Genomic DNA, 9,456 nt, shown 5'->3' with positions numbered 1-9,456 from the left:
ATAATCTGAGGAATAAAACTGTCTGTGATAGTTTCCAGCTTTTTTTTTTAATGGTAGCAAAGTTTTTTAAAAGGTAGGGAAAGGGCTGGAGATTTAGCTTAGTGGTGCTGCTGCCTGCCTCACAAGCAAAAGGTCCTGAGTTCAATCTCCAGTACAAAAAAAAGCATAGGAAAAGACCCAGGGTGTGCAGAGTGTCTTTGGGCCAAGTAAGAGTATGAAAAGAAGTGCACTCTACAGCACAAAGTCAAGCCACCAAGAAGAGTGAAAACAGTGACCGTTTGTGGCTTTTTAGAGTGTTTTGATTACATTTGACTTAGAACAAAGTGATTTTGTTGTGGTGCAACATGGCCTGCCTAACTAAAAGGGCCTTATGACTTCATGGAACTATTCTAAGAAGATTCCTGGGAGTGACCTTGGCCAGGATAACATCCATACCTGCTTTTTCTTCAGTCTTTTCTGATTTAGTGGCAAGCACAAGGAAGAGGCTTCTATGCCACTTTTAATAGCAGCTACTTGGGCAATTTTGTGGAGTTTGTTATTGGGGTTTGATTTTTTAAAATTTTCCTTCATTTTAGCTAACAGTCCTTGATTCACTTTTAAGTGTTTGTGTTTCAAAATGTTTGTCAAGTCTTGTTTGCTGAAAATTGATTGGCACTTTCTGCTACCTCTTTTCCTTAATTAGAAAAAAATTGAGAAATTTGAATATAGATGGGTTGTTTTTTTTTCTTGGTTCTTCCTCTTTCTTCCTTCCTTTCTTCCTTCCTTCCTTCCTCTTTCTTTCTTCCTTCCTTCCTTTCTTCCTTCCTTCCTCTTTCTTTATTTCTTCCTTCCTTCCTCTTTCTTTCTTTTTTCTTTCTTTCTTTCTTTCTTTCTTATCCTAGAGGCCTTGATTAATAGAGCTAGGACAAGATGTGAAAACTTCTTACCAGCCATGATTAAATTTTAACACAATGAAAAATGTCTTAACTGGGGCAGCCAGGTGTGATGGCATATACCTGTAATTCCAGCACTCAGGATGCTGAGGCAGAAGAATTTCCTGGACTACATAGTGATTTCAAGGCTAGCCTGAACCACATAGTGACACAATGTTAAAAAAAATCATCAGTGCAACTTGAAGCCCCAAATGGCTTACAGAACTCTGGATGGTACTGAAACTATGCTGGCGATCCTAGAATAAATGTGAGTATAAGAAGAGAAAGATAAAAGAAACAGAAAGAAATGAAAGCACACCAAAGAAAACCAACCTGAGTGGGAATTTTTCTATATCTGAATTTCAACTCACATGAATCAGTACTGCCTGCTATATGTCCAAATAGCTACAAATGGTGAAGGTACTTGTCTTACCAAAAATACCACTGATGACCAGTCAATGGCCCAAACTGTCTTGCAATAGGTCTAAAATGGCCCCAAACAGTAAATGCCCTTACCTTGCCGAAATGGCACTGTAAACATATGAACATGTTTACATTAGTAAGTTATTGACACATAAGCTTTATTTTTTTATTTTTATTTTTTCTTTTATTGGTACATTTTAGGTATACAATACATTTACATTTATCATTGGGTGCTTGTACCTGTACATGATGTATCTTAGTTCTTATTTTTTTCCCCATTACCTGTGTGCCCTTCACCTCCTCCACCCTTCCCATTTACATAGATTTTGTTTCCAGGTTTTTTCTTTTCTCATAAGTTTTCCTTTCCTTCTTTCCTTTCCACTACCCCTCCCACCACCCCTACACCATTGGACATTTTCCTATTTCAAATTGTGAATTATTAATTTTAATCCTTATTTACACTTTCAGTTTCTCACACTAGAGAAACTATTTGGTATTTACATATGTGTGTCCTATTTATTTCACTTAAGCGTGTGGGCTCAATATGCATCCATTTAGCTATAAATGACTCTAGTTTCTCATTCTTTATGGCTGAGTAGCACTCCATTTTATTAAAAAACCACATCTTCTTTATCCAGTTTCCAGTTGATGGGCTCTTGGGCTATTTCCAAGCTTTGGCTATTACATACTGTGCCGCTATAAACATAGGTACACATATATCTCTGTGGTATGATTCTTTTAATTCTTTGGGGAAGATACCCAGCAGGGGAATAGGGGGGTCAAATGGGATCTCTAGCCCTAGTTCTTTGAGGCATCTCCATACTGATTTAAACAGTGGTTGGTTGCATCAGTCTGAACTCCCACCAACAATGGAGAAGGATTCTTTTCTCTCCACACCCCGGCCAGCATTTCTCATTGGTTGATTTCTTGATAGCAGCCATTCTTTCTGGGGTGAGGTGGAATCTCAGTGTTGTTTTCTTCTGCATCTCTCGAATGACCAGTGATGTTGAACATTTTTTCATATATTTATTTGCTGCTTATATTTCTTTGTCTGAGAAATGTCTGTTCATTTCAGATGCCCATTTTTGAACTGGGTCTTTGAATTTGGGGGGTCTGATCTTTTTCAATTCTTTATATATTGTAGATAGTAGTACTTTGTCTGAGGTACAGCTGCTAAAAATTTTTTCCCATATTGTAGATTGTCTGTTAGCTCTGTTGGTGGTTTCTTTTGCAGTGCAGAAGCTTTTTAATAAGATGAGATCTCAATTGTTGATTCTTTCTGCTAGTTCCCGTGCTGCTGAGGTTTTGTTCATTAAGTCTTTTCCTATGCCAATGTCATCAAGAGTTCTACCTAACTTATCTTTCGGCAAGTTTAGTGTTCCTCTCTTAATATTTATATCTTTAATCCACTTCGATCTTAGTTTAGTGCATGGTGATAGGTGTGGGTCTAGTTTTAATCTTTGGCAGGTTGAAATCCGGTTTTTCCAACACCATTTATTAAAGAGACTATCTTTCCTCCAGTGAGGGTCATTGGCTCCTTTGTCAAAGATGAGGTGGCTGAGCATGTCTGGAGGTGTTTCTGCATCTTCTAATCTATTCCACTGATCCTCAGGTCTGTTCCTTTACTAGTACCATGCTGATTTTATCACAGTAGCTTTGTAGTATAGTTTCAAGTTGGGGATTGTGATACCCCCAGCCATGTCTCTGTTGCTTAGAATTGCTTTAGCTATTCTAGGTCTCTTCTGGCTCCAAATGAATTTTTGGATTGCTTTCTCTATTTATGTGAAGTATATTGTTGGAATTTCAATTGGCATTGGATTGAATCTATATAGTAGTTTTGGAAGTATGACCATTTTCACTAAATTGGTTCTTCCTACCCAGGAACAAGGGATGTCTTTCCATTTTCTTATATCCTCCACAATCTCCTTTTTCAGAGTGCTGTAGTTTTCACTGTAGAGGTCTCTTGATTCCTTTGTTAGATTGCTTCCTAGATATTTCATTTTTTTGGATGCTATTATAAAAGGAATTGATTCCCTAATTTCTCTCTCAGTGAGTCTGTTATATGTATACAAGAAGGCAATTGTTTTTTGAGTGTTTACCTTGTATCCAGCTACTCTACTGAATCTGTCAATTAAGTCTAGAAGTCTTTTGGTAGAGTTTTTTGGGTCTTCTATGTAAAGTATCATATCATCAGCAAATAATGACAATTTAACTTCTTCCTTTCCTATCTTTATTCATGTTATTTCTTTCTCTTTTCTAATTGCTGTGGCTAATGTTTCCAGAACTATAGTGAACAGGAGTGGTGATAGTGGGCATCCTTGTCTTGTTCCTGATTTTAGCATGAAAGTTTTCAGTTTTTGACCATTTAGTATAATGTTAGCTGTTGGTTTTTCATAGATAGCCTTAATCAGGTTGAGATAAAGACCTTCTATTCCAATTTTCTGCAGGGTTGTTATCATGAATGGTGTTGGATTTTGTCAAATGCCTTTTCTGCATCTATTGAGATGATCATATGGTTTTTGTCATTGACCCTGTTTATATAGTGTATTACATTTATTGATTTATGAATGTTGATCCAACCTTGCATCCCTGGGATAAACTTGGTCAGGGTGTATGATCTTCTTGATGACCCTCTGTATTCTGTTTGCCATTGTCAAGGATTTTTGCATCTATGTTCATTAGGGAGATTGTTCTGTAGTTCTCTTTTTGGGTTGGGTTTTTCCTTGGTTTTGGAATCAAAGTAACACTTGCTTCCAAGAATGAATTTGGAAGTATTGCTTCCCTTTCAATTTCCTTGATGAGTTAAAAAAGTAATGGCATTAGTTCTTCTTTGAATGTCTTGCAGGAATCAGCAGTGAAGCCATCAGGACCTGGGCTTTCCTTTGTTGGTAAATATTTTATTACACTTTCAATTTCCCTCATTGTAATAGGGGTGTTTAGAATTTCTATATCTTCTTCATTTAACTTTGGTAATTCGTATGTATCTAAGAATCTGTCCATTTCTTCTTTGTTTTCCATTTTATTAGAATACAGGTTCTCGGTCCCGTGGAAGAAGCCGAATCAGCCCGCTGCAGACGGGCAGGTCTGCCCACACCCTGCCGAGGTCCCCAGTCACACGGAACACACGCCGAATCAGCCTGCTGCAGACAGGCAGGTCTGTTCAGGCCCTACCGAGGTCCTGACTCAGGCGGAAGACACCGAATCACCCCACTGCAGACAAGCAGACACCTGATTCCACATTACCAAGGCGCAGAGGACACCAGACCACCAGACCAAGGTACTGAGTCCCACTGTTCCCGGCCCAGAGGTAGGGGCTTCTGAGCCATCGTTGCACTGCTCCTGGTCCAGAGGAAGGGGCTTCCTGGTCACCATCCCTCCCACTGCTCCCAGCCCAGAAGAGAGGGCTTTTGGGACACCTTCTGTCCCGCTGCTCCTGGCCCAGAGGGAGGGGCTTCTGAGCTGCCGTCCCACTGCTCCTGGTCCAGAGGAAGGGGCTTGCTGGCCACCATCCCTCCCGCTGCTCCCAGCCCACAGGAAAGGGCTTTGGGGTCACCATCCATACCGCTGTCCCAGCCCCTGTCCCACCTCTCCCAGCTCAGAGAAGGGAATCCTTGCAAGCACTAACAACCCCCCACCCCAGTCAAAATGAGAAAACATAAATAAGTCTCAAAACCAGACTTCCAGATCACCTACAGCAACCCCAAAGGGAAATGAGATGGAACCCTCTGATACTCAACCACCTGGACCCACTGAACTGGCAACAAAAGGGGATCTGGAAAAAATGAAATCAGAAATAATTTCTCAGATAACAGGAGAAGTTGTGCCCCTAGTGCAAGACATGATTAATAAATCTAGAGAGGACTTCAGGAACATGATGGAATCCCAACATAAGAAACAAATGGAATCCACAAAACAGAAGCAAATAGATTTCCAGGACATGAAAAACTCCAGTGAAAGCCTACACAGCAGAATGAGCCAGTGTGAGGACAGAATTTCAGATATAGGAGATGAGATTGCATTTAGTGACCAGGAAAAGAAAAATTGCTTCAAAAGTATAAGGGAACATGAGAAATCAATCCAGCAGCTGCTAGATGATGCAAAAAAGAATAACGTAAGACTGATTGGGCTCAATGAAGAAACAGGAGAGAGTGCAGATGACATAAAAAATCTCTTCACAGGAATAATGGCAGAAAACTTCCCAAGCAGGGGAAAAGAGCTTGACATACAGATAAGTGAGGCATATAGGACTCCAAATAGCCTTGGTCAAAGAAAACTCTACACATAGCATATAATTGTTAAGATTCCAGAAATCCAACAGAAGAACAAAGTTCTCCAAGCAGTCAGAGAAAAGAAACAAATCACATACAAAGGAAGGCCCATCAGAATCACAGCAGACTGCTCAACACAAACCATCAAGGCAAGAAGAGCTTGGAGTGACATATTCCAAGCCCTAAAAGAAAACAGCCTCCAACCCAGATTGATGTACCCTGCAAAACTATCTTTCAAAATGGATGGAGAAATAAGATACTTTCATGACAAAGAGCACCTTAGGAACTTCGTGAATACCAAACCAGCACTCCAAAGAATTTTACACAATAGCCTAGGAACAGACATGGAGGATCACAACCCCAGGAAGCAAAGCAGAATGAACCCACCTGGCATGACAAGAAATTAAATGTAAAGGGGGAAAACCCAACAAAAAGAAAAAGTCATGGCAATGACAAGTCAATACGTTTCAATTATAACCATCAATGTCAATGGCCTCCATTCACCGATCAAAAGAAATAGACTGGCAGAATGGGTCAAGAAGCAAAATCCAACAATATGTTGCATACAAGAAGCACACTTCATTCAAAAGGAAACTCATAGACTGAAAGTTAAAGGGTGGAAAACAATACTGCATGTGACAGGAACCCGAAAAAAAGCAGGAGTAGCTATCCTCTTGGCAGATCAACTAGATTTCAAACCAACACTGATTAAGAGAGATGAAGAAGGACACTACATCCTTGTAAAGGGAAGAATCCAAGAGGAAGAGATGACAATCATGAATATCTATGCACCAAACACTAGCGCACCCAACTATATAAAACAAATACTAACAGACATGAAAAGTCATATATGCACTAATACAATTGTAGTGGGGGACCTCAACACCCCACTATCACAAATAGATAGATCAACTAGACTAAAAATAAGTAATGAAATACTAGAACTCAATCGAGCTCTTGAACAAATGAACTTAACAGATGTTTAGAGAGTCTTCCACCCCACAAAATCAGAATACACATTCTTCTCAGCTGCACATGGGTCATTCTCCAAAATAGACCACATACTCACACATAGAACATGTTTAAGTAAGTGCAAAGGAATTGAAGTTATTCCCTGTATATTATCAGACCGTAGTGCGATGAAATTGGAGATCCATAGCAAAAGAAACTCAAAAAATGTCATAAACACGTGGAAATTGAACAACACACTTCTGAATAACCAATGGGTCACAGAGGAAATTAAAGAAGAAATCAGACAGTTCCTTCAATTAAATGACAATGACAATACAACATATCGGAATGTATGGGACACAATGAAAGCAGTCTTATGAGGGAAATTCATAGCAGTGAATAAGCATATTAGGAAAACAGAACGAGCCCAATTAAACAACCTGATGCTGAACCTCAAGCTTCTAGCAGAAGAAGAGGAGGACAACCCCAAAGCTCATACAAGCGAGGAAATTATAAAGATCAGAGGAGAAATCAATGCAATGGAAACTAAGAGAACGTTACCAAAAAAATCAATGAAGTCAAGAGTTGGTTCTTCGAAAGAATCAACAAAATTGACAAACCTTTAGCCAACCTTGTCAGAAAAAGGAAAGAAAAGGCCCAAATCCATGCAATTAGGAATGAAAAGGGTGAAATTACAACAGACCCAGCAGAAATCCAGAGGATCATCAATACCTACTTCCAGAACCTATACGCCAATAAGATGGACAACACAGAAGAAATGGACAGATTCCTAGATACATATGAATCACCAAAGTTGAACAAAGAAGACCTAAAAACTCTGAACAACCCAATATCAACCAATGAAATTGAAAATGTAATTAAAAACTTATCAACTAAGAAAAGCCCGGGCCCTGATGCCTTCACTGCTGAATTCTACAAGACATTTAGAGAGGAACTGCGGCCAGTATTGTTTAAACTCTTCAATGAAATTGAAAGGGAAGCAATACTCCCAAATTCATTCCTGGAAGCAAGCAGCACCTTGATCCCCAAAGAAGAGAAAGACCCAACTGAAAAAGAGAACTATAGGCCAATTTCACCAATGAACATAGATGCAAAAATCCTTAGTAAGATACTGGCAAACAGAATGCAGAAGATCATCAAGAAGATCATACACCCTGATCAAGTGGGATTCATCCCAGGGATGCAGGGATGGTTCAATATATGAAAATGAATCAATGTAATACACTATATCAATAGAGCCAAGGACAAAAACCATATGATCATCTCCATAGACGCAGAAAAAGCATTTGACAAAATCCAACATGCATTTATGATAAAAACCCTACAAAAAAATGGAATAGATGGTCTCTACCTCAAACTGATAGAAGCCATCTATGAAAAACCAACAGCCAATATCATACCAAATGGTCAAAAACTGAAATCCTTCACACTCAAATCAGGAACAAGACAAGGATGGCCACTATCACCACTCTTGTTCAATATAGTTCTGGAAACATTAGCCACAGCAATTAGACAAGAGAAAGAAATAAAAGCAATAAAGATAGGTAATGAAGAAGTCAAATGGTCATTATTTGCAGACGACATGATACTCTATATAGAAGACCCCAAGAACTCCACCAAAAGTCTTCTAGACACAATAACCAAATTCAGTCAAGTAGCTGGTTACAAGGTTAACACACAAAAATCAATAGCTTTCCTCTACATCAATGACAGACTCACTGAGAGAGAAATAGGGCAAATAATTCCTTTCACAATAGCATCCAAAAAACTGAAATACCTAGGAATCATCCTAACGAAAGAAATCAAAGACCTCTTCTCTGAAAACTATGGCACTCTGAAAAGAGAGATTGAAGATGATTTCAGAAAATGGACAGACATCCCGTGCTCCTGGGTAGGAAGGATTAATATAGTGAAAATGGCCATACTTCCCAAACTGCTATATAGATTTAATGCAATTCCAGTTGAGATCCCAGCAGCATACTTCATAGACCTCGAGAAAAAAATCCAAAAATTCATTTGGAGCAAGAAGAGACCCAGAATAGCAAAAGCAATTCTAGGTAACAGAGACATGGCAGGGGGTATCACAATCCCCAACCTGCAACTATACTACAAAACTACTGTGATAAAAACAGCATGGTACTGGCAAAGAAACAGACTTGAGGACCAGTGGAACAGATTAGAAGATGCAGAAACAATGCCAGACACACTCAGCCATCTCATCTTCGATAAAGGAGCCAAACACCCTCACTGGAGGAAAGAGAGCCTCTTTAATAAATGGTGCTGGAAAAAATGGGCTTCAACTTGCCAAAGATTAAAACTAGACCTGTATCTCTCACCATGCACTAAACTAAAATCAAAATGGATTAAAGATCTAAATATTAAAATAGAAACTCTGAACCAGTTGGAACAGAGGTTAGGTAGAACCCTTGAAGACATCAGTGTAGGAAAAGATTTTATGAACAAAACTTCAGTTCCTCATGAACTACCACAAACAATGAACAAGTGGGATCTCTTGTTATTAAAAGGCTTCTGCACAGCAAGAGAAACCACCAGCAGTGTGAAGAGACAACCCACAATGTGGGAAAAAATCTTCACCTGCTCTTCCTCAGTCAAAGGTCTACTATCTCGAATCTATAAAGAACTTAAAAAGATCAGACCTCCCAAATTTAAAGACCCAATCAAAAAATGGGCATCTGAAATGAACAGACATTTCTCAGACAAAGAAGTAGAAATAGCAAATAAATACATGAAAAAATGTTCCACATCACTGGTCATTCGAGAGATGCAAATGAAAACAACACTGAGATTTCACTTCACTCCAGAAAGAATGGCTGCTGTCATGAAATCAACCAATAACCAAAGCTGGTGGGGCTGTGGGGAAA

The sequence above is a fragment of the Heterocephalus glaber genome, unplaced genomic scaffold (assembly GCF_053883595.1).
Source record: "Heterocephalus glaber isolate CG9 unplaced genomic scaffold, H.glaber_assembly_v1.0 deba00000896, whole genome shotgun sequence".
Classification (NCBI taxonomy): domain Eukaryota; kingdom Metazoa; phylum Chordata; class Mammalia; order Rodentia; family Bathyergidae; genus Heterocephalus; species Heterocephalus glaber.
This window is presented reverse-complemented; position numbering follows the sequence as displayed.